Source organism: Xenopus laevis, chromosome 1S (assembly GCF_017654675.1).
Source record: "Xenopus laevis strain J_2021 chromosome 1S, Xenopus_laevis_v10.1, whole genome shotgun sequence".
NCBI lineage: Eukaryota > Metazoa > Chordata > Amphibia > Anura > Pipidae > Xenopus > Xenopus laevis.
This window is the reverse complement of record NC_054372.1, coordinates 89,087,137-89,113,999: the sequence shown is the minus strand read 5'-3', so window position 1 is coordinate 89,113,999 and position 26,863 is coordinate 89,087,137. Positions and strand designations below refer to the sequence as shown.

The 26,863-nt window shown below is 40.4% G+C and overlaps 1 protein-coding gene across 2 annotated transcripts in view; it reads left to right on the top strand.

Annotated features, from left to right (window-relative positions):
* LOC121399362 overlaps positions 1–26,863 on the top strand; it is a 45,567-nt gene that overhangs the window by 8,958 nt on the left and 9,746 nt on the right. The window contains exon 2 of one of the 2 annotated variants that reach the window (XR_005964955.1): positions 21,180–21,466. The exons of the other annotated variant lie outside the window; for it this stretch is intronic. The gene's annotated coding sequence lies outside the window, so the exon portion shown is untranslated. Of the gene's footprint in view, positions 1–21,179; positions 21,467–26,863 lie in introns of those variants that run through there. 2 annotated transcript variants of the gene reach the window in all.

Here is a 26,863-nt window from a genome sequence, read left to right as displayed (position 1 = left end):
AAGGGAGTCACCATATTGCTCAGCAGGTCTTGTCCTTTCATAACGGAACAAATTATCTCTGACAAGGAGGGGAGATATATCCTTCTCCATGGCATGCTACAGGGGAAAAAACTTACTTACTCATGGGGGACTTTAATGTAATATCAGATGCTGTCCTTGATAAACTGCATCCCCCTAGAGCAGGGATCCCCAACCTTGTGAACCCATGAGCAATATTCAGAAGTAAAAGGAGTTGGGGAGCAACACTAGCATGAAAATGTTCCTAAAGTGCCAAATAAGTGCTGTGATTGGCCATTTAGTAGCCCCTATGTGCATTGTCAACCTACATTGAGGCTCTGTTTAGCAGTGCACCTGGTTTTTATGCAGCCAAAACTTGCTTCCAAGCCTGGAATTCAAAAATAAGCAACTGCTTTGAGGCCACTGGGAGCACCATCCAAGGGGTTGGTGAGCAACATGTTGCTCACGAGCTACTGGTTGGGGATCGCTGCCCTAGAGTGTCCACAACATTTTTTAATAGATGGGCCTCCACGTTTAATCTGATTGATTTATGGAGAGTACGTAATCCTGGGGCTAAACAGTTTACTTGCTACTCCCAAGGGTATAATAACATGTCAAGGATAGACCTGGCACTGGGATGTGTAGAACTTAACAAATGGGTTAAGTCTGTGGAAATACTGACCAGAGGCATATTTGATTACTCCCCACTCCTACTTACTTTAATGCCCCGCTCCAGAGGACAGAATCTGGAGACTGAGCCCCTTTTGGGCCAAACATGCTGTTATACAGGAAAATATTCAATACAATATTAAGAACTTTTGGGATCTCAATGCAGAACTTAGCCCAATCAATCTTACCTGGGATGCATTTAAAGCACACACACGGCGTGAATATATTAGTAACATTGCAGCAATAACAAAAATCCAAGAAGCAGATATATCTCAAAAGTCACAAAGGGTGCTAGATCTGGAGGCTGACTATGTAAACTCCCCAACACAGCAAGCCCAGCAAGCATGGCAACATGGTCAGAGGGAACTAACTTTAGCTCAATTAGAACTTACAAAGAAACACATATGATACCAACAGGCTAATATCTTCGAATATGGTGATAGAAACGGGAAACTTCTGGCTATGTTGTCAAAAGACAAAGCAGCAGACATGACAATACCAGCTGTGAAACTGTTAGACGGCAAGGTGGTCTCTGCCCCGGTTAAAATTAATGAACGATTTGCAAACTACTACTCAGAATTATACCACTCCAAACTAGAGGTTTCCCCTACAGAGATAAATAACTACCTACGGGATACAGATATGTTTGAACTGGAGCATCAGTGTGCTGCAGCGCTAGGGCAAGCCATAACACAAGCTGAAGTGGAGACAGCGATAACAGCTTTCCCAAGTGGGAAAACACCAGGCACAGATGGCTTGCCCATAGACTGGTATAAACAAAATGTGAAACTCTTAGCGCCCATCCTCACACAATTATATAATGGGATAACAGAGGACGAGCCCCTACCACTTTCTATGAGGGAGGCCCTAATAATTCTTATCCCAAAGCCAGGAAAAGACCATCTTGACTGCTCCTTGTATAGGCCGATCTCACTAATTAACGTAGACGCCAAAATCCTGGCGAAAGTTCTGGCTACACGGTTGGCACCTCACCTATCTAACATCATCAAACTGGCTTTATGCCAGGATGCACCACGGACATAAATATAAGGAGGCTATTCACTAACATCGCCACGACTCATGACAACCCAGGGACTAGGTTGATAGCCTCTTTAGACAATGAAAAAACATTCGACTCGAATGGGAGTACCTCTGGGCCACAATGTCTAGGGTTGGGATACACCCAACATTTGTGAAATGGGTTAAAGCATTGTACTATCTCCCAGTAGCAAGGATTCAAACCAATACAAACCTATCAGGCACTTTCAAGATCACTAGAGGTACAAGGCAGGGTTGCCCTTTATCTCCTTTTTTATTTGCATTAGCCATGGAACCCTTGGCCTGCCCTATAAGATCCTTGCCTGATGTAATTGGCCTAAAACTTGGCGCCTTGAAAGAGGTAATAAGCATGTATGCAGACGATACCCTCCTGTACCTGGCCAATCCGCAACAAGACCTCACACACGCACTATGCAAAATTAATACACATACGAATTCTCAGGTGTAAAGATAAATTGGTCAAAGTCGGTGCTTTTTCCACTTGATCCCCTCCCGATTATTGTTCCTCAGCACACTCATGGCCTGAATTGGGTGGCATCTTTCAAATACTTAGGTATATGGATACACGCCGACTTAACTAGGTTTGAGGAACTTAACATCCTGCCTGTTTTACGAACTATGGAGACAAAAAAGGAACTGTGGGCCAATCTGCCACTCACTCTACTAGGTAGAATAAATCTCTTTAAAATGGTGCTATTACCCAAGCTCACGTACATCTTTAGACAATCCCCATTACTGATATCATCCTCAACTTTCATAAAGCTAAAGAGTCACATGTTATCTTTGTTCTGGGCTGGGGCTGCTCCTCGATTAGCACTTAATACCCTGCAGTTACCAACCAGCCAAGGAGGCCTTGCAGACCCCAACCTATTCCTATACTACCTGGCAACACAAATGTCAGTGGTCAGAAATTGGGCTCTATCATCCCATACAAATGCAGCTACAGTACTGGAAGCACAAGTATTGGGGTCATTTGAGGAACTCAGAAACCTACCATATAGAGGTTATAATACACTACTAAGGCCTCTCCTCTTATGGGAGCAACCGTTAAGGCCTGGCAAATCGTACGAAGGTTCTATCCAAAGCCACCACAATACTGCTCATTGTTTTCCCCATTGTGGGGAACCCCAAACTTAAAACATCTATCCGGTCTCCCAGACCCACAAGCCTGGGCTAGGCACAGTATCAAGTATGTCGTAGATCAGGGATCCCCAACCTTTTGAACCTGTGAGCAACATTCAGAAGAAAAAGGAGTTAGGGAGCAACACTAGCATGAAAATTGTTCTTGGGGTGCCAAATAAGTGCTGTGATTGGCCATTAGCCCCTATGTATATTGTCAACCTACATTGAGGCTCTGTTTGGCAGTGCACCTGGTTTTTATGCAACCAAAACTTGCCTCCAAGCCTGGAATTAAAAAATAAGCACCTGCTTTGAGGCCACTGGGAGCAACATCCAAGGGGTTGGAGAGCAACATGTTGCTCATGAGCTACTGGTTGGGGATCACTGTCGTAGATGTTATAACTGAGGGTAAGCTTTTGAGTTTTCAAGAACTGAAAGAAAAATTTTCTCTCCCTAATGCCATGTTTTTCAGGTACTTGCAACTAAGGCATGCTTGGGAAACCCAATTTCAACCTGGAAATATAGACACGACTCCAAATAGTTTGGAGGTCGGCATACACAATACAGATTTAATTAAACCTCTCTCTCATTTTTATGCGCAATTGTCTAGAGCAGGAAATGCCAAACTGTATAAACTGAAAGCCTCATGGCAACAAAATGTATCAGAGATTATGGATGAGAGCTGGGAAGATATTTTGGACAATGCTCTTGTTGGGGTAATTGGTAGCAAAGACAAAATGACGCAATTAAACTATTTGCACCGCACCTATGTTACCCCACAACGGCTACACAAAATGAATCCTCTTCTAAGTCAGGAATGCCCCAGGTGTCAGCACTCCCCAGCGGATTTCTTCCACATGACTTGGGAATGCGCCCTAATTCGACTGTTTTGGAAATCAGTAACACAGATAATAGAACAAGGTAAAACAGACATTTTTCTTCCATTGGAGCCCAGGGTTCTAGTACTTAACCAGGTGGAAGATATCTCCCCGGGCCGGGCCCAACGCACATTAATAACTGTGCTTTGTATGTACGCCAAGAAAGTGATTGCCATGCACTGGAAATCCAGGTTGGGGCCAACCGTAAAAATTTGGGAGCAGTTCATTGAGAAATATATACCCTTGTATAAACTCATTTACATGAGAAGAGGCTGCCTGGAAAACTTTAAAAAGATCTGGGAATTATGGATTGACAAAGACCCTGATGTAAGTTCTCCTAACCGGATATAACTATCACACATGTAAGAGTTGGTTATAGCAAAATATGACCAGGGTGGATGGGTACCCGCTCCCACCCCCCTCTAGTGCTCGAAGGTTGGGAGGTAGTGGGGAAATAACTAAATAAATAAATGTATAACAAAAGAGAAATGGGGGAAATAAACAGAAACACAGAAAAAGAAAAAGGGGAAGGGGTAGGCTACTTGGAATCATCTTTTACTTCCTCCATTTTGATTGTAATTTCTTTATGCTCTTACTCAATTCATTACTGTCTAGAAATAAAGAATGTTAATATGACACCATTTTGTTATGTTTTTTCTTTATTTAAAGTTTATTGAATATGCAGCAATCTCACAAATAAGATACTTTCTTACTGTTTATATGCAATGCAACTTGTACAATTGAGATGCTAAATAAAAGAATTGTTAAAAAAAAAAAAAAGTTAGACCTAACAACAGGCATCTACTAAAAATACATTTTGAATTTTGCGCCAAGCGCGATGATGTCATCACGCTGGCGCCTAAAACCCAGAAGTGCGCGCCACGCACACCATAAAGGAACCAGCAATGGAGACAGAAAGAAGCACGTAGTGCACGTCCCTCGGTCTAACCCACATTCTGGAGTTGACCAGCTGCTATAAAAGATAAAAAGCCAATATTTGTACACACAGAGAAAAATTGGCAGCACATGGTCTGCCTTTAAAAATCATCATTACAAAAAATGAGTGTTAGTACAATACTTTGGCCAATTGTTTCAAAGTGGACAAAGTTTTAGAGTCTAAAATTAGATCTTTAGTATTAGGCGCAATAGTATGCAAATAACTCGTCCCGATAAAGTTACTTCACAGCTGTCTCACTCTTTGCTATTGTTTGACAGACTTCCTGTGGCAGGCATTTCCCCAGAATGAGGGGCTCTTGTGTTGCACCCGTTGTCAGGGCTGGATTTACATAGTGGGCACCCCTAGGCCCACTACCATTCATCGCCCCTGTCCCCTCCAAGGGGACAGGAGCAATGGGGATTGGCGCACGGGAAAGTTAAAAAATGATCTCCAGCGCATCCCCAGTGTTTTTGAACTTATGTAGGTGTGGTTGGGCAGCATGCCACCCCCCTAAAATCCTGCCGGCCTAGGTTGCCTTTCCACAAATCTGGGCCTGCCTGTTGTGCTATCATTGGTTCCACTGACCTGGGCAGAAGGTACATGTTCCTCTGGAATTTATAAAATATGTCTGCAATTCCTACGCAGGATCTGCCCTGTATCTGTACGAACCACATACAGTGGGCTCAGCCTTTGAATCACACTCAAAAAGTGGACGTTATCTGGAATGTTTGGCATGAACTTCATTTCTCTTGGTTATAAAATTAAAGGGGAACGTCACACAAACATAATTTAAGCTTTTTGAAAAGTAAACATAATTTCAAGCAACTTTGCAATATACATCAATTAAAAAATATGCAGACTTTTCATGATTTTTAAGGGTTTGGAACAGTTCCCTAACCCTAGCCCCTGCTCTCCTGCTGATCTGTCTGACTACTTTGCTGAGCTTTCTGACTACTGTTACTTTGTATGAACAACCAGCTGCCCTCAGCCTGCATCCTCCAAACCCCACAATTCCCTGCACACATAATTTCAATTAGGAACATAACATCACAGTGCAATGCATTGTGGGTAATATAGTGCTTGCATGCTGTCTGTAAGCTGTGGAGAAGTTGTAACAATTTGTAACATCAGTATTTAGTCCCTCCTTTCCGCCAGGATTTCAAATGATGCAGAAAGAGTAGAACTGTTAAACAGCTGTATTTCAGCATAGAAATTTGCATTTATTTATACTTTTTATAGAAACCGATAACTTGCATGGGTATATTAGGGGGTTCTGTGTTATGTGGGCCTCTTTATCAAATTTTGGTTTGGAAGCCGGAGTTCCCCTTTAAGCTTTTTGTACACCAGTGTTTCATCTTGGTATGTTGGCTATGGTTGAGTGGTTGGAACACTAGTGACAATCTGACGCCCAAACATAAGTTCTGCTGGATATTTTCAAAGCTTTGTGGAGCTGCATGGTAACCCATCAATGCCAAACAGGGGTCTTCCCTAGATTTTTTTGAGTATAGTTTTTAGTATACGTACTCCTGCTTCTGCCAATCTATTTCCCTCTGTATACTCTGGACTTGAGGTCTGATGTATGAATTCATATGTGGACGAAAAATCCTTGAATATTCTGCAGGCATATTTTTTTTCATCAAACTTTTTATGTTTGATGAAACATAGCTCTTGTTTTTTCTGAACAACTAAGTCAAACATTTTCTTCCATAAACTTACTCCAATTTCAAGCAAGTGCTTTCCATAAAAAATTTTTGGACACCAGGAATTCAAATCTGTCTGTGTACTGCACAGTATTCCTTTTTATTTATTCTATTTTTTTTTATAATTATTCTTGTTTGATTCTATAATTTACATATTTGCTGCTCTTATTGTTTGCAGTCCCTTATTGTACTTACCCTAGTCCTTTCTCTTCTTGCCTATTTTCTGTGTGATTTTGCATTTCTCACCTCCTCTGCTGATGTTCATATTTATGAATAGATTATACACTATATTTGTAAAAGGCTGTGAAAAATCCAGTGTATTATATAGATTTTTGTGTGGGAATTGTTAAATTGCTTGTGTCTGCCGAAGCATTGTCTTTAGAAAGCTACTGCAAATGCATCAGATTTACTGATCACTAGTGGTACTGTTTTAATACTAATATGATACCAATACTCATGCAAGTATTTTTTTAAACCAGGAAGACTCTGAATTTACTGTATAACAGTAAAAAAGTTAAAATCAGCAAGTATAAGCTGAAAAGGTTCTATAGTCAATGTGAATAGTTTCAAGCAAATGTTATTTATGTATTTAAAACATTTCTATTCTTAGCAAAAAGACAAATGTACTTAATTCCCACATGCACCTACATGGGTGCTTGTTGGTTTTGGAGAAACATCTTGAAACATCATATAAAACAGTTGTGGCAAGTTTCAGGAGAACTGGTACTTTAGTTTAAGCATGAAACTGCTGTAACCCCTTTTTGGCCACCCTCCTGCGCCACAAGTTATACACCACATTGTCTTACCAACTGAGGTCCTGAGTCCTCTTTGCAAAGTGAAAGGGTACTGGAAATCACCTCTATGGCAGTGCCTCTACCTAATGGGATCTGGGAATACACCTGCGGGTGGCTCCATCAGGAAAACAACATAATAAAACACACCAAGTGCTGTATAACAAATAGAGACTTTATATTAGAAGGGAAATGCAGATTAAATATACATTCATATAACAATGACCTACTACCCTGGGGAACTTGTTGCAGTCCAATCCTGGCATATCCCAGCCAGGCAGAGTCTCACACTTCACACCTAGTGGATAAAGAATCGCAGTCCATTTTCCCCAAAGAGCATTACTTTCCTCAGTTAGTGCTACCTGCCCAAATACCTCTTCGGCTGAACAGAGGTAATTTGCTCCCACGTGGCAGGCACAGCAACAAAGCCTGTTCACAAACAGGAGACACGCTGGTTCCTTTCTAACTCTACCCTCCCCCAGGCAAACTCACTCGGGGGCTTCACACAGAGCTAGAACAGGCATCTACAACAACGACATCCTCAGAGGCTCCAAGCTCTCTTGGCTGAGCGCATAACATGCTGGAATCTTGGGCAACCTCCCAATACAATTCACAGTGTGAGGACAGCAAAGCTTATCCAACTGGCAGCCATCTCCAGGAATCTCTCTCTCATCCTGGGCAGCATCTCTCACGAATATCAGGGTCCTTTTATCCGTGAGCCCACACAGGGCATCACCATTTATGTGGTGTCTCTCCATAGCATGAGGTCTTCCCTGCAGCACCCCAGCAGACAGTCACTCCATTAAAAGTGAAACTAGAAATGGCAGTGTGTGCACATGGCTCTGCATATATCAAATAGTTGTGCAGCAGCAACACCTTGTGACACCCTCCAGTATCTGCCAAACACCCGCACAGGGACAAGGCTCTTGCCCCTACCTTTACTCTAAGTTTAACCTATAGCTGAACAGTCAGGGGATTTCCCCACGTGTGGTTTCACATTTTAAGGACGAGAGGGGAGTTAACCCTCTGGACCCCTACACTGCCCAATGGGGGTATGGTGGCTAAACCACTCCTCTCCTACTATCTGTCTTATGAGGACACCTTTAAGAAGTTTAGTAACTGTCCACAGTGGTTCCAGCTGGATCCTTGGTTGAGTGACAATATCCATAAAGGACTTCATCTATTCAATTCTCAGGAACTCACCCCTGAGATTTCCTTCTGTTTAACAAATGGACTCTCTCGTCTGAGAGTTGGGAAACATTTAAGTTAACATTTCAGTTACATTTACATCTTGGCCCCAGTGATCATGGAGCCTAAATCCTCAGAACTTTTGTTTGGGACTTGCACCCTGTACATAGTTGGGTTCAAATAAAAGACTGTTGAGCCCCCACCACAACTCTTCTACCTCTATCTACTTGGCTGAGTAGGACTTATTTCCTAATGCTAACTATCTTCAAAGTGCATAGCACACTTTGGACACTAGGGAGGGGTGGGATAAGATGGAATGAAATAATGTTTGGTTATTGATGTGGCTTTACTAATCCAGTTTTTGCCTTAAAAATAAGTGTTGCACTATACAATGGGTCAAAAAAAGACTTTAAAGGGGTGGGTTCAAATAAAAGACTGTTGAGCCCCCACCACAACTCTTCTACCTCTATCTACTTGGCTGAGTAGGACTTATTTCCTAATGCTAACTATCTTCAAAGTGCATAGCACACTTTGGACACTAGGGAGGGGTGGGATAAGATGGAATGAAATAATGTTTGGTTATTGATGTGGCTTTACTAATCCAGTTTTTGCCTTAAAAATAAGTGTTGCACTATACAATGGGTCAAAAAAAGACTTTAAAGGGGTGGTTCGCCTTTGAGTTAACTTTTAGTATGTTATAGAATGGCTAATTCTAAGCAACTTTTCAAATGGCCTTAATTTTTTTCATTTTTAGAGTTTTTAAAAGATTTGCCTTTCACGCTTTCAAATGGGGGTCACTGACCCCTATCTAAAAACAAATGTTCTGTAAGGCTACACATATATTGCTATTGCTGTAATACTCCTTTCTATGCAGGCCTCTGCTATTCATATTCCAGTCTCTTATTCAAATCAATGCCTGGTTGCTAGGGTAATATGTACCCTGGCAACCAGATTGCTGAAATTACAAACTGGAGAGGTGTTGAGTAAAAAAAACACAAATAATAGAAAATGAAAACCAATTGCAAATTGTCTCAGAATATCACTCTTTATATCATACTAACAATGAATTAATTTAAAGGTGAACAACCCCTTTAAATGCAAGGATATATAATTTTCTTTACAGCTATGCTTATGCCTGGGGTATACTGAGCAAAGCAGGATATTCCATGTTTTTTCTTTCTAAGCTTGTGACTGGGTACTCCTGTATATGAGGCAGGTTGTTCTCAAGTATGTGCCTGGGTATCCCTAATAGCAGGGCAGGATGCAACTGTTATTTGCATTTGAAAATGTCTCCATTATTGTATGCTTTCACTGTTTTTTTATTCACAGCAACCATTGTCACCCGGTAATCCTCAGGAGAGGATACCAGAAGAGGATGTGATGGTTCTGATTTCATATAGTTACATAGTTACATAGTTAAATTAGGTTGAAAAAAGACAAGGCCCACAAGTTCAACCCTTCCAAATAAAAACCCAGCATCCATACACACATACCTTCACATAAATGATATATACCCATATCTATACTAACTATAGAGTTTAGTATCACAATAGCCTTTGATATTATGTCTGTCCAAAAAATCATCCAAGCCATTCTTAAAGGCATTAACTGAATCAGCCATCACAACATCACCAGCAGTGCATTCCACAACCTCACTGATCTCACTGTGAAGAACCACCTACGTTGCTATTCTGAAGGGGTGGCCTCTGGTGTGGTGATTCTCTTTATGGGTAAAAAGGTCCCCTGCTATTGCTATTTGTCTATAATGTCCTCTAATGTACTTGTAAAGTGTAATCATGTCCCCTCGCAAGCGCCTTTTTTCCAGAGAAAACAACCCCAACCTTGACAGTCTACCCTCATAATTTAAGTCTTCCATCCCTCTAACCAATTTAGTTGCACGTCTCTGCACTCTCTCCAGCTCATTTATATCCCTATTAAGGACTGAAGTCCAAAACTGCACTGCATACTCCAGATGAGACCTTACCAGGGACCTATAAAGAGGCATAATTATGTTTTCATCCCTTAAGTTTATGCCCTTTTTTATGCAAGACAGAACTTTATTTGCTTTAGTGGCCACAGAATGACACTTCCCAGAATTAGACAACTTGTGATCTACAAAAACCCCTAGATCCTCAGTTACAGAAACACCCAACATGCTGCAATTTAGTGTATAACCTTGCATTTATATTGTTTTTGCCAAAAGTGTATAACCTTGCTTAGTCAAATCACTCTGCAAATTGGCAGCATCCTGCATCAAACCTATAGTTCTGCACAATTTAGTATCATCTGCAAAAATAGAACCAGTACTTTCAATGCCCACCTCAAGGTCATTAATAAACAAGTTGAAAAGCAAAGGACCTAGTACAGAGTCCTGCGGTACTCCACTAACAACACTGGTCCAATTAGAAAATGTTCCATTTACCACCACTCTTTGTAGTCTATCTTTTAGCCAGTTCTTTATCCAGGTACAAATACTATGTTCCAGGCCAACATTCCTTAATATAACCAGAAACCTTCTGTATGGCACTGTATCGAATGCTTTAGCAAAGTCTAAGTAAATCACATCCACTGCCATCCTAGAATTGAGGTCCCTGCTCACCTTCTCATAAAAAGAAATTAAGTTAGTCTGGCAAGATCTATTACACATAAAACCATGCTGGCACATACTCATAGTATTTGCTACGAAGTCCAGTATCTTATCCTTTATTAACCCTTCAAAAAGCTTTCCTACCAAAGACGTCAGACTAACTCGCCTATAGTTTTGAGGCTGTGAACAGCAGGGCCGGCCTTAGGCCTATTGGACCAAATGGGCCCAATAGGGCCCCGCACCTCTGGGGGCCCCGCACCACAGGGCAGCACAGATATTTCCCTCAGCACATGATGCTGCCTGGCCTGCCCCCAACTTTGAGAGTCCAGCCCATCCCCAAATCCATAGGTCCAGCCCACCCCCAACTCTGATAAGCCAGCCTATCCCCCAACTCCATAGGTCTAGCCTGCTCCCAACTCTCATAGGCCCAGCTTTCCTCAACCTTGATAGGCCCTGCCTGCTCCCAATCCAACCAAGCCTGCTCCCAAGCTGAATCGGCCCAGCCTGCCCCAAACTAATTGGCCCAGTCCACTCTCCTATTTCCTCCCTCTCTCTCTTACCCTGTGTGCCCCTATTATGTGCCCCTATTTCATCCCTCTCACTCTCTTACCTTGTCTGCCCCTTTCCTTTCTATTTTGTGCCTGTATGCCCTTATTTTCCTAAATACTTGGTGTGTCAGTAGCCAGCAACACTTTGTCTAGGGGCCCCGCCAACATGGTCCCAATTGGGCCCCACATTTGATAGGATCAGCCCTGGTGAACAGGATCCCGTTTTGAACAATAAATCCTAAAAAATTAAGTAAAGAGGTTTGGCAATCACAGAGCTAAGCTTGCCAAGTACCCTGAGATGAATACCATCTGGCCCCGGACCTTTGTTTACCTTAACATGTTTTAGTCTCTTTTGAATTTCCTCATATGTGAACCATGCATCATTAGTTGTATTAATAGAATTGGAACTATTACGAAGGAAACCCTCATAAATTGGTTCCTCCTTTGTGTAGGCAGATGAAAAATATGAGTTCAGAATCTCAGCTTTTTTTTGTTTTGTTCTCATCAATCAGCTGACCCCCCCTCTGATATTAACGGTCCCGCCCCTTCCAGCTTCTTTTTTTTACTATTTACATATTTAAAAAATAATTTGGATACTTTTTACTTGTTTTTGTTTTGAGAATATGTATTTATATTTTGCAGCATTGTCGGGATGTAACATTCCCCCCCCGAGTGTTTATAGGGGCCCATTGGTTTACTAAGTCCCTATGGCTTTAAATCTCTACACTTCCTTATCTCTCTAGTTGCTCGGCAGATGTCCATGTATCTAGTTATCTTATTTACATATTTTTACATATTATGAGCGTCAATCAGGTGTGAGCGCTGCGCCCAGTCCAATTAGGGAGATAGTCAGCAGCACCATAGATTTATGTGAATCAACTGGTCCACAGAATAAGCAATAAAAAGTTCCTGGGTCAGGTGCGCTATTTGATATAGAATCCCCAATGCCTAAATAAAGATAAAGATCTAATAGCGTATTACAGTTTTTTTCAAACAGGCAAATCGATAATCGGATCTACTCACAGAGTACTTTCTTGATTTTCCGCTTATCTCGGAAATCTAAGTAGTAGAGGCGATACCCAGTACACGTGTGTAATGCGCCTTATTAGATGAATCGCTGTCCGAAGAGGTTGTCTGTCAATCTGCGATGATTCCAAGGAGATTTCAGAGGCTATGATCACTTCCTGTCACACTTTAACATAGTGTCTGCTTAGGGGTGGATCTTCCTCTTTGGCCTTTGGTTGCTGACCCAGCTGGATCTGTTCCATTGGGCCTGGGATCAGCACGACCCAGTAAAGCTGTTCTGCTCTAGAGGGATCTGTACCTTTAGTGAAAGTCTGGTAGCAGGGATCCCGTGAATGAGGCTTAGCCAGTGACAGGTTAACTCTTTAATAGCACTCTCTAGGAGTTTGAGATAGTGAGATTAAAAAGCACGAGCAGCCTGTGCACCAACCAGGATTATAGTAGGAAGTAGCTCTCCCCTAGGCTCTGAGTCTACCTAAAGTAAAGGGACCGAAGCTGGATAGGGAATCAGGCTTAGATTTGTTCTTTCTGTTCATTCTACTGTATGGGATCTGGACCACGACAGGGCATTCCAACCTAGAGGTGCACCTTAAACTTCCCTAGCCACATCCGCATGGTGTCACAGTGTACTGCCTTTGCTGAACTGTCCTGGCAAATTTAACATCTGCTAATACCTTGCCTCTGTGGATCTATTTTTTTATTTATTGATTTTTTTTTTAACACAGCAGCCTATATGATTTCTAGTACAACTACACTCTTCCTTCATAACTTCCACATAGCGAAAGCCCAGCCTTGTGTGTTGGAGTCAATTATAGCCCTTGATCTACTGTTTAGCTGGACATTAACCTTTATTGGTTAATTTATTGGTTAAAGGGCAAATTTAGAATAAAAGCTCAGGAAACACCTGGAGCAAATTCATATCAAATATTAACAGGATATGGTTTTCACAAGTAGGATCAGATTTATTATGACTCTAGGATGATTGTCATAAGAAAAATAACTAATTTGCACCAGGCCCCCCTGCAAAAAAATCTTCAGGTGGGCCAGTGACACATTGGCATCCCTAACCAGAATAGCCCACCCCCTGCCCTCCTGGCTGTTTGTGTTTGCAGTTTCCTGCCAGCTCTCAAGTTGGAGAGTGGCAGAAGAGGGGGATTACTATTCTACAGAGGAAGCTTCATCCCCCAGGCCCCCCATGACTGTGGGATCTGCTTCCTCTATAGTTAAGGCACTGGTTGTCAGGCAAAGAAATTGCAGGTTGGTACCTTAAAGATAACAGGGTTCATTTACTGTATAAACTTAAAGGTACCAACACCTTTAAATGTTTCTTAACAACTTGATGCAACTGGCCAACCTATAGCAAATATACTTTATGGATTACGCGTCTAGCGCAATAATGGTACGCTCCGCGGACAGACAAAACTTCAGGGCCGTCCGTGTTGCCTGGAAGGTTCCTAACCAGGGTATGTAACTGGGATAGATTACCGGTCCCAAAACGCTTCCTGGGAGCTTCAGACTTCTAGGAGGTTGGCCCGTAGTGGACATAATGATTTACTTTCTCGCAGACATGGGAGGACTGATGGGGCCTTCGGTCGATCTGCAGTTCACTATAAAACATATGGTCTTATGGAAGGGGACGGTGTAGTATTACACTAGGGGATATCCATATAGCAAATATACTTTATGATCCACACCTATACCTTGGAAGATGGACCGGTGGACCCTATATCCACATATGAACTTTTACGGGTGTATCATTTTATCTGATATGTGTACAGACACCAGATAACGGCATATTTATTGACTATCAATTACTCCATACACTTATTAAGGGGTTATATCGATTTTTTTCACTTTATATATTTTTCCATTAGTTTTTAATTTAGAATCTTTACACTATTATTGTTTGTTTTATATTCTATACAGGTCTTCTATAGGATGGTATTATAATAACTAACTAAATTTATTTGAAGATCACGGTGTTAACATTTATGCAATGTGTGATGTATTTTAAATGTATTACTAGATATTAATTCACATTGATTTTCTATCATCACAGTGGTGTTATATCTACTATATATATATATAGATTGAGTAGGAAACATTCCAATATTATGGTTTCACATAAACGTAGTGACGGATTACACACACATGGGGTAATCAAGGAATACGCATAATGGTCGATTACCAATTAGTGCACATGGGAAATGAGCGATTACAACATGAGTGTGTCCTCCACATGCAGGCTTCCAGTGGTACAATACCATTTAAACATTGAAACTGATCATCTGATAAGTAGAGTATGGGTAATAAAGTTAAAGAATAATAATAAAAATAATAATAAAAAAGTAAAGAAAAGATAATAGTTTGGCAGTATTTACGTGTAAAGGGGATGTGGATAAGCAAAGTGTAGTTGGGCAACAATGACCTTTTGGCAAATAGAGAGATCTGGGACCTTGAGATGAATACCCATGAGCCATTTATTAGATCTTTTTTCTCATCTTCTAACATTTTGTAACACAGGTCACAGAGTTTAGCAACATTAAGTGATCTTCACGAGAATGATACAATATTACCAACTATTAGTGATAAGAAAGTTACATTTAGGTTTGTTTTTACTCTGTAACCTGTAACTATGATACATGTAGAAATTCATTGTTTTATGTATTTATGGGTAAGCTTTTAACTATTTATGGATTGTAAGACTGCAACAGTTTGAGTCGCTTAGTTTATGACGATGTATGTACGTAGTCATTGCTGTGTTTTCCCGCCAGTAAGTGTATTTAAACATCCTTCACTGTTTATTTGGCTACTTTGAGAAAGGCTCTGGAAGAGCCGACACGTCAGTTCATAACTCTTTAATAAGTGAGTGCTGATCCTTTTTTGGTTTATATATATATTCAGCATGGCATAAATCCAAACAGTCAGGAACTTTCAATGCCTCCTTACAAGCCCCAGTACCTCTCCCAATGAGTGTGACTGGCTTGGTTTTAGGGAGCCTGATCTCTCCTCTCAGGGCTTCCCCCTTCTCACTGTTCTGAATTGTAACACTCCTTTTACCATTCAGTCAGCTGAACATGCTCCTGGCACAAAATCCGTAATGGACCTAGGAATGGAAGCTTGATCCCACCCAATGCTGTACAAAGCCTCCGGACTCCAGGACCCAGACCAGAGATTCAAAACAACTCGGAGAAAACCCATAAGCTGGTTTTCTCCCTATATCTATTCCCTATTACCTCACCATGTATAGGTAAGAAACCTAGGTGAAATATAGACACCATTTATTACTTTTCCAGCTGGTGTCTCACAATATATATATACATATAAACAAACATAGGCCGCACTCTCCCAAATGTCTCTCAGGTGATGTCGGGTGCTGCACTTAGTTGTATATTCACACCAAAATCCAAGAAGATGTGCGCACTCCGCCAAAAATTGAAGTCTTTATTACAAAATTTAAACGCGCCCTAGGCACGTGCCTACTCTGCCTACCCCTAGTTCCGGCCCTGCATTCAATTGAGACAAGATTTCAGTCCTATAATCCACATAATTCAGCAGCACAATCCCCCCTCCCTTATCGGCAGGGCGGATAACTATAGATGTATCATTAGTCAAAGTTTCTATAGCCTGTCTCTCTGCTATTGTCAGATTCCCATGTGCCTTCATATGTTGTGCTTCAATAGTATTAATCTCCTGAATCATGGCATTTTTAAATAATTTCACTGCCGAATTTGTTGTTGGGGGACAATACTGACTTTTTAGTTTTAATTCACTCCTAATTTTTTCCACCTGTTATAACAATTATGCCACTCCGCTACAGCATGCATTGAAGACTAATTGGAAGATTATACAGGCCGATGAGACATTGAGGAAAGTGTGTCCAGATCCACCTACAGTATACTGGGTTTTCGAAGAGGTCAGAATTTACGTGATTTGTTGGTGGTTAGTGACCCTATCAATAGCTATAAGAATGAAGTCTCTGGTGCCACGTGGATGCCCCCTAAAAAAATGGGTTGTTTTAAATGTCCAATGTGTACATCGTGTAGATATATGTCTCCTGGCACCACGTTTGCGCATCCACAGACTGGAAAACGTATGCAGATACGACATCATATTACCTGTACCACCACTCACGTGATTTATTTAATCACTTGCCGTGTGGACTTGCATATGTTGGCAAAAAAAGGATCTGACCCTGCGCCAGCGTATGGATGCCCACAGATCAGCGATTAATACAGCATATCGCGATCAGAAATCCAATAAACCAGTTGCGAAACATTATTTAGAATTGGGGCATAGATTACCGACATTTAAATATATAGCAATAGATCATATTCCTATGCCCAGACGTGGAGGTGATAGATCAAGACTATTGTTACAGAGAGAGAGTCTTTTTGGATCAAGAAACTGCGAACACTATCACCGAAAGGCCTCAACGAATACTGTTCTTTCAATTGCTTTTTAGACATCCGTTAGCTTTGGTGTATTTTGTGAATTGGGGCTTGTAATGCAGTGGGCTATGGTGCAAAATAATTCCTAATATTTGATATTTATTAATTGATATAAACCTGTATTATTGATTAGTGCCTTAAATTTGGGTTTTTGTGGTTCTCTTGTGTGTGTGTGTTGCATTGCTTCACACCTGCTTCTCTGGGTCCCAAGCTAATAGGTTGCTATGGCGACGTGTTTGGCTTGGGACCCAGGGGAAGTGATGTGGGAGAGGTGGGGCATATTATGCTTTATATTGTGTAATTAAATGGTTTTTTAACGGTGAACATTTTGAAAAAGGTTCGAGACCAGAACCGAAACGTCAATGTAATCATTTAAATTTTGTAATAAAGACTTCAATTTTTGACGGAGTGCGCACATCTTCTTGGATTTTGGTATATATATGTACATACACACACATATATATATATATATATATATATATATATATATATATATATATATATATATATATATATATATATATATATATATATATTTGTAAAAGGAGAGCTGTTGCACGGGACTCTTATCTGAAGGTAAAAAATATATTTTATTTAGATCGACGTTTCGACCCTCAGTGGGGCCTTTATCAAGATACATACATACACATTTATAGTCACACATGTGCACCTCCCCCACAAACCACCCCTACCAGAAAGTGTCCAATTTCAAGCCAACAAGTCCCTTGATCCTCACTGGGACGGTGATCAATGCTGCCACCTAGGGGTAAAAACATAGAAATGTCCCGAAATCTATAAAAATAAATACTTCAGATAAAAACAATTTCAACGTTCATCCAAATAGGATATATAGGAGCAGTATTCATTTAAACCCTTAGGGGAAACGGTATTGAGTTTCTTAATCCAAAAGGTTTCTTTTTGCAATAGTAGGCGGCAACCGTCGCCTCCTCTCCTTGGGGTGGGGTTGGTGTTTATACCCATGAAACGGAATGTAGGAGGACCATGACCCTTTTCTAAGTAGTGTTTATATAGGGGAATGTCAGTATGTCCTTTTTCAAAAGCAGCCCTCCGAGATGACCTATGGTTTCCCATACGTTCTCGGATGGTATTTTGAGTTTTACCTACATAAGTTAGTCCACATGGACATATTATAATATAAATTACATGTGTAGTGGTACATGTTATGCGATGTCTAATCTCTGTCTGCCTGCCTGTATGTGGATGATAAAAATATTTACCTGTAATCATATTCCTACAGGTTGTGTAACCTGCACATCTGTAACATCCATTTTTAAGTGGTGCCAAACGTAAAGGGGTCACATTATAAAATTTTTAGAGGGTCTGTGGGCATCAAAATATCTTTAAGATTCTTCCCTCTTTTAAATCCCCACATTGGTTTTTGTTTTAGAATGTTTGGTAAATTGTTATCACTGGCTAAAATCGACCAATTTTTGTTACCAATATTTTTAATGACAGGTGTGGCAGAATTATATTGGGTAGTGATTACCATTTTTTTTAGACTATTTTGTGTTTCTGGTATGTCTCTAGGCGTAATTCAGGGCTTTATTCATTGCTCGATCTAAGGTTATGTGGCTGTAGCCCCTCTCTAGGAAGCGATCATATGCTTCTTGTAACTGTTTATTGCGCCATTTCCTATTTGAATTATTGCGAATCAAAAATTGAGAAAAGGGGACACTATCTTTGGTTGAAGGTGGATGAAAGCTGTTATAATGTAGAATGGTATTTCTATCAGTGGACTTACGATGAAGTTTATAGCCTAATCCACCTTCTTCCATTAAAATAGAGACATCCAGAAATTCTATTTCTTTGTCACCAATTGAAAGGGTAAATCGTACCGGTGTGTCCAGACTATTTAAGTCTGCCACCATGTTTTCCAAAGAAGTCTGGTCACCCTGCCATAAAATACAAAATATCATCGATATAACGATAATAGCTGATAATGTTCGATTGATATTTAGCCATTATGTATCTGTTTTCATATACAGACATGTAACAGTTGGCATAAGCGGGTGCCATGGCAGCACCCATGGTTGTGCCCTCTTTTTGTAGATAGAAATAATTTTCAAATCGAAAATAATTGTAATTTAGAGTTAATTCTAATAGATGACATATAAATTCTACAAGTGGACCTTCATATTCCTCAGATGTCTCTAACAGTGATCTTACTGCCTCCACACCATCATGGTGGGGAATGATGGTGTACAGGCTACTAACATCTAGTGTAGCCAAAATAAGATTTTTGTGAGTAAATATAATCTTGTTAATAAAAGATAAAAATTGAGGAGTATCCTTTAAGTAAAATGGTAACATTTGCACAGGCTTCTGGAGATAGAAATCAATGAAAATACCACAGAAGTAAAACAAACTATATCTTGAGGACACAATTGGACGACCCGGTGGGTTTGTAATGCTTTTGTGGACCTTTGGGAGACAGTAAAAAATTGGACATATTGGAAATGATGGTAATAAAAAATTATAAGTGTCTCTGGAAATCCATTGAAGATCTAAAGCTTGATTTAAAGTATCCATCAAAATTCTTTTGTATTCTTTTGTATTCATTAACTGGATCACCCTGTAGTTTCTGATAGATTTTGGTATTGTCCCATGGCCTCATTATGGTAATCTTTATAATCCAATATGACCAGTACCCCACCCTTATCTGTGGGTCTAATAATGATAGAATGAACTTGTTTGAGGGTAGATATAGCCACACGTTCTTCTTTGGTTAAATTTATATGTCCCTTTTTATCTTTACCCAGTCTATCGTTGGTTTCAAATTCGACGGTTTGTAGAAAGGATTTAATACTGTTGTTGTTTGAAATAGGATCATAATTACTTTTAAGTTTCCATTTGTTAAATGTGACATGTGAATTAGGGTCACCAAATTCTTCTAACAGTCTTAATTTGCGTCCCAACTTGTATTGTTCAATAGACCAATCAAATTCATTGTATCAGACACTAGGAATAAAACTAGCTCCTTTAGAAAGCAAAGAGAACTCACCATTTGAAAGCATGTGGTGCGAGAGATTGAAAATAGGTATCATCGCTGACTGCGTGGTGGACAGCCTCTTGCTTTTTTGCCCTCTGCGTGTCCTCCTCTTTGGCCTGCGGGGCTGAATATAGGCGCTGTTATCACACGTTCCTGGGAAGGCGGCTGGTCGGAAAAAAGACCCCTTTGTCTTGTGGTCATCTGTGTTTGTATTTGCGGAGCCTCAGCACCGCTTGCTGTATTCGGTTCAGCTTCCGATCCGGAATCCCCGGAAGTGACATCACTGTTGAACGTCAGCTGGCGTCTGCGTGCACCATCATATGGCCGGTTGAAGCGGGGTTGCCTTGGTTCTCCTCCGCCATTGAGCCAACCATAAACTCTATGATGGCTATAGTCTTCATCCACAATGCACATTTTTTCTTTTTTGAATCTCAATAAATCCATTCTATAGTTGTCCACTGTTTTCTTTAGGGTATTGAGCATTTCAGTATTATTTGTGTCATTGATGATCGTTTTATTGGAGATTTCCACCGCTGTCATTTCCTTGTGTACTTTTGTTTCCGACCTCTTCAATGACTAGAACCATTAAGTCTAGGGAGCATCTATTCAATAACCTGATCCACTTGCGGCAGAAGTCTGGATTCGTGCGACCAATAGTGGGGGTGTTCTGTATCCGGAATCCACGTGGTATTTTCTTTGCACGAAAATAATCAGACAAAAAGAGACCAAATCAATTTCCCGTTCCTTTAGGTTTAATAGACTTTTGTAAACAACCTTCAAAGAGGTAACAAATGTTTCTTCAGTATGCGTATGTTGCCATAACACTTTTTCCGCTTCCGATTCTGAAATATGCCAGGTTTCTGCATATTGAAGGTTCTGGCCTGATCTCTCACAGAAATCTTCCATATTGGTAGGATATCCTTAGGTTTGGAGAATAGGTGCTTCAGTAGTTAAATGTCGTGGTGCTATATATATATATATATATATATATATATATATATATATATATATATATATATATATATATATATATATATATATATATATATATATATATATATATATATATTCTTTTTTTAGTGCTATACTTTCCCTTTAAAGGTAAAAATGTGGTCCCTTTTTAGGTTCCCTGCTAAGAAATCTATTTCCAATTTTTGAGGGTTCGCATGAGTGCTAATATGTTAGGCACCCTCAAATGAATTTAATTGCTTTTCTTCTCTAGGTGGTGCTCCTTTTAAGAAAAAAATGCACTTCAAAAAACCGGGCTGTCCAGGTCAATAATGGACAGGTGGCAACGACAGCTGTTACCAATTTATTGTAAACAGAAGCAGGCAACAAGAGATGCAGAAAGTCAAAGTTTCCAGCAAAGAGATAAAGGGGAAAAATGAAGAGGACTGCTAAAGCGATCTTGAAATATAATGTTGTTAAAAATAGTCTGTTTTGTAACATGCTAAATGGAATTTAAAGGGGACCTGTCACCTAGACATAAAAAGCTGTATAATAAAAGCTTGTTTCAAATTAAACATGAAGCCCAAAATTTTCTTTTTTATTATAGCATCCATCCTGTTATGAACAAGTTTAAATGTCTCAGCTGTCAATCATGTATTGCCTGCCCCTAGGCATAGAGGTGGGAAGCTAATTACTTTTACTTTCATTCTGTTCTTTTTATATGTCACTGCACTCCTCACATCCCCCTTTCTCCTCACAATCTAATTGTGTAGCCAGTGCATGGCCATGGGCATTGGGCATAGGCAGAGGGTGATTTTTTTGTTTGGAAGGCTAAATATGGGCCATACATAGACTGGCCTAAAGATAATACGAGAGAGTGGATTTGCAGTTTTCATGAAAATTAACTCCCCCAACTACCTCTAGCAGTTCCCACTGAGCACCAGGAAACTGTGCTCAAGATGCAAAAGTATTTACACAAGAACTCCTTGGGATCCAACTGAGATTATAGGGGTTACTGAGATTATAGGGGTTCTCCATCTTTTTGTGTTCACAGATATTCCCTTCATTTTAACAAAGGGGTGATGTTTTTGTGGAGTGTTAAAAAGTGGTAGCTTTGTTTTTTTCAAAATTTCTAAATCCAAAGCAAACATTGCTCCAATCAACCCTGAGGGATAAAAAGCATACTTTGATGAAACATTGAATCATGGTGTGTCCTAGATAAGTCACCGTAGCTTAAATCTGGCAGGGCAGTGGGTACTGGCTCTCCTGGCACATTTTATGCAATTAAGATTGCCAGGTTAAAAAATGATCTCTTATATCAATGTTATTAATAGGGCAAAAAGTTAAACATATAGGAAGGGCAATATTTTTTTCCGGAAAAGTTGCAGCCGTATATGTAGTGAGCTGCAGTCTCTATTTGCAAAACAAATACATTATATGCAGTGTGTAGTCATATCAAATTTCAGGCATGCCCCCACACTTTAACATGACTGAAACACAAAATCAGGTTGTTTCCCAGCCACCTAAGCTAACTAAAAATGAACAACAGCAGAAAATAGTAAGAAAAAAAACTACTAGTACAAAAACAAAAAAGCACAATTAGCTGCACCCTGATTAGATCTTTTTCCTTGTGACTTCTCCAATCAGAGTGCATCTCTCTCTTGACGGACAGTAAAATTATCCAATCAAGTCACATATGTAGGCAGGGGGAAAGAGTTAATTCAGAACTGGTGCAAGGATATTATAGATGGCAGTTGTCAAAAACTATTCATTCCAGCTAGTGAGTCAGCCTTTGAAACTTACAGAATAGTACCTGCAGGAGTGGGATGAACTCTGCAGGAAATGTAAGGATCTTAGGTAATGGTTACAGCCTACAGATTCTTCTTGTGAGCCCTCATTTCTGCAGTGCATTCAGTATGTAGTATCTCCCCACCCTTGCCTACATCTGTGGCTTGATTGGATAATTCTACTGTCTGTCAAGAGAGCTACACTCTGACTGTAGAAGCCACAGGGAAAAAGATCCAATCAGGGTGCAGCTAACTACAAGAAAACCAGAGCTTGCATGGAGGCAAGAAGCTTTTCAATATGTCAAAGGTACCAGAGCAGTGCAAGTTAAGGTGGCCATAGACGCAAAGATCCGCTCGTTTGGCGACATCGCCAAACGAGCGGATCTTTCCCCAATATGCTATTAACGAGCCTGGCTATATTGGTGGTAATCTGAACGTTAGGCCGTATGGCCGGACAATCCGATTACGATCTGCAGTGGGCTCCGGCGGGATCGGTCGGGTCAAAATGAAACCTGACCGATCTCCGCCGGATGAAAGATTTCGGCACGCTCCACACACAAGCCGAAAATCGTACGAATCCTCAATTCGTACGAATCCTCAATTCGTACGAATCCTCAATTCATACGATAGGATCTGTGCATCTATGGCCAGCTTTTGAAAGGAGTGAGTTGTTTGTTTATTTTTTAAGGTGCCAAGCAGATCTGGGGGAGTTTAGCCTTCCCTAGCCTTATTGAAAATGCTTTCCTAGCTTTGATGCAAATGGTGCCTGCCTGCTTGTCGTGATTCTAAATTCCAAGACTGAAAGAAACAAGATTTAAATAATTTATATAGTAAAAGTGAAGTTTCTTTTGCTTGACTGATATCCTAAAATAGGATTTGGAATTATACTAAAACTATTACTTGTTACTTATTACTATTACTTGCTTTTTTTATTTATTTTGAACACCACCTGGCAATGAAACCTCTTTTTTTTTTACTTTTTCTTATGGTTTTTGAGATATTAGGGTTTATTGGTGTGCTTGCTTAAGCTAACATGTTTTATTGCTGCATATAATTTAACCATGTTGTTTGAGAGAAGTGTAATGCTAAAGGCTGTCTCAAGCCAAATAGCCTATTACAGCATGTGCAATCTGCCTGGCTAGGTTGACAAATAAATTGTTAAATGTGTAAGGAACTGTAAATAAAATATTATAAAGTCTATTTTATAATATAGAAACAGACAAAAAGCCACTACAGTTTAGTTTACAGATTTTTTATAATAGAAACAGTTAACCTTTAAGCTAGGCATTTATATGGGTTTTGCTCTAGGTACACTGGTTTCCCCCACACTTCAAGAGCATACAGGCAGGTTCATTGGCTCTAGAGTTTATGTGTGAAATATGAACAGAACATGAAAGTGACCTACGATTGCTCAACTGGTTTAAGGACTGATTTGAATGATGAACATTCTCTGTATACCACTGCATAAATGTGTCAGCCCTGTATAACTAAAGAATAACACATTATTGTTTAACAATTATTATAGCAGGTGAGTTGGCATGTTGTGAAAGCAATACATATCAATGCATTACAGCATGTATTAGTAATTAGCAATGTAAGATGGAGAATAGATAAAGTGAAAACCTTGCAAAATATTTTACCAGTAAACCAGCAAACTAACAATTCAGATTAATAAATCATCACTTACCTAACAGGATCTAGTTAGTATTACGTACCACTTAGATTAGCTGGTAAAGTGTGATAATGCCTAAAGCAAGTGTTACAAACATGAAAATCATTAGCTGTATTGGTCATTCAGCAGTAGTCCCAAGAATATTTAGGGTAGCGATTAAGTGTTCAATCCAAATCTTACCATAAATAATATTCTATCAGAACTCCCTGAATCATATAGGAGATGAAAAGGAGATTTACTTACCTGGTAAAGCTCTTTTGCATAAGCCTGTACTGTCAGTGCAGGACAACTGGGGTTAAGTTCTCCTCTTTGGAGGCAGGACAAACAATTAATGAATTCTTAAGCTTCTCCTCTTCCTGTGTCTCCTTCCACCCTGAGTTGGTTGTAAAGTCTGTGAATGGAGACACTCAGAAAACATAGAACTAACTCCCTAACTAGCTAAAGCTCCTCCTCTTCCTGTGTCTCCTTCCACCCTGAGTTGGTTGCAAAGTCTGTGAATGGAGACACTCAGAAAACATAGAACTAACTCCCTAACTAGCTAAGGAGCGGCAGCAACCGGCACCCTCACCAGAAATACAGGGCGGGATGCTGCACTGACAGTACGGGCCTATGCAAAAGAGCTTTACCAGGTAAGTAAATCTCCTTTTATGCATACGGCCCTACCTGTCAGTGCAGTACGACTGGGGATGTCCCTAAGCCGTCCGAAAAAGGGTAGGGCAGAAAAAAACTTGTAACATGTGTAACAAAAAAACACTGCAATTTTTGAACTAAAGGAAGCTATCTACGTGCTACTGCTGCTTGTAGCACCTTCCTGCCAAACTCTGATTGGCTTGCATTAAATAAATCAAACTTGTAGAACTTTGAGAATGTGTGTGGTGAAGCCCAAGTGGCTGCCTGGCAAATTGTTTCCAAAGAAGCGTCATTATGGAAGGCCCACGAGGTACTGACTTTTCTAGTGGAATGTGCCCTTAACTGAATTGCAGGGGGCATTCCTGCCTGTGTATACGCTACAGAAATGTATTCCACTATCCATCTAGCTATGGTTCTCTTTGAGGCAGGGGAACCAGCTTTATGTCCCCCGAATAAGATGAACAATACTTCTGATTGTCTAAGAGACTGAGTTCTCTGCACATAAGTCTTTAAGGCTGTTACTGGGTCTAAGGAATTTGCGTTCCCAGATGGCTGAGATAAGTCCTGAGTCTGTAAGGTAGGAATGTCTTGGTTCACATGAAAGGCTGAAACCATCTTTGGCAGAAATAAAGGATTGGTACGGAGAACTGCTTTGTCTGGATGAAACTTGAGCCATGGGGACTTACATGATTAAGAAACTAATTCTGATACTCTCCTTGCTGATGCTATGGCCAATAGAAAAACCGTTTTGAGAGTCAAAATCTGACTCAATGGGTTCAAATGGAGCTGACTGAAGCGCCTCTAGGACTAAGTTCAAATCCGAAGGAGGAATAGGGCTTTTAGTTGGTGGTTTGAGATGGTATAACCCTTGAAAAAATAATTTAATAATAAATTAAGTAATGCCCATTGATTTTGAAATAATGCAGCTAGGGCTGATGTCTGCACTTTAAGTGATGTAATACCTAACTGCTTGTCAAATCCGGCTTGTAGAAATTGTAGGATCTGAGGTGACTGACAGTCCTTCCAAGCTAAATTGTTATCTTCACACCAGGAAATGAAAATACGCCAGATTCTATGATATGTACTGGCAGTTGTTGGGCATCTGGCAAAGAAATTAGTCCACCACCCACAGTTTTGGATAAAACGGCCTTTATTGGACCAAGGGCATTACAGCAACGTTTCAGACCAAATGGTCTTTTATTAATCAACCATTTGGTCTGAAACGTTGCTGTAATGCCCTTGGTCCAATAAAGGCCGTTTTATCCAAAACTGTGGGTGGTGGACTAATTTCTTTGCCAGTATTGCCAGTGGAAAGTGGCCATTGGAGGACGTGCACCCAGCCAAAGAAGGGAGTTGAAGTCGTGCGGACTACTAATCTGCAGTTGTTGGGCATCTTGCTGATAGCAAGGTATCTATCACTGTCTGTGGAAATCCTTTTTGTTTCCAGATACTGGATTCAAGAGAAAAGCCGTTAAACTCAGTTTGTGCACATCTGGATACCAAGCTGGACCCTGGGTCAGTAGATTCGGTGTGATAGGTAACCGAAAAAGGTTGATCTGCCAGCATCACTTCCGCAAACCAGCTGTGAGCTGGCCATTGTGGTGCCACCAGTATGGTTGGAATTCCCTCTTGACGAATTCTCATGAGTGTTCGTTGTAACATTGGTAATGGTGGAAAGGCATAACCCATCTGGAAGGCCCATGGAGTAGCTAACGCATCTACAGCCTCTGCCATTGGGTCCCTGATCCTGGAGAAAAATCTGGGTACCTGACAATTGTGTCTGGATGTCATTATGTCCACACAGGGATTAGTTGAAAAACTGACGCTTTGAGTTGCCACTCGCCCGGGTCTAGTGTGTTGCAGCTGAGA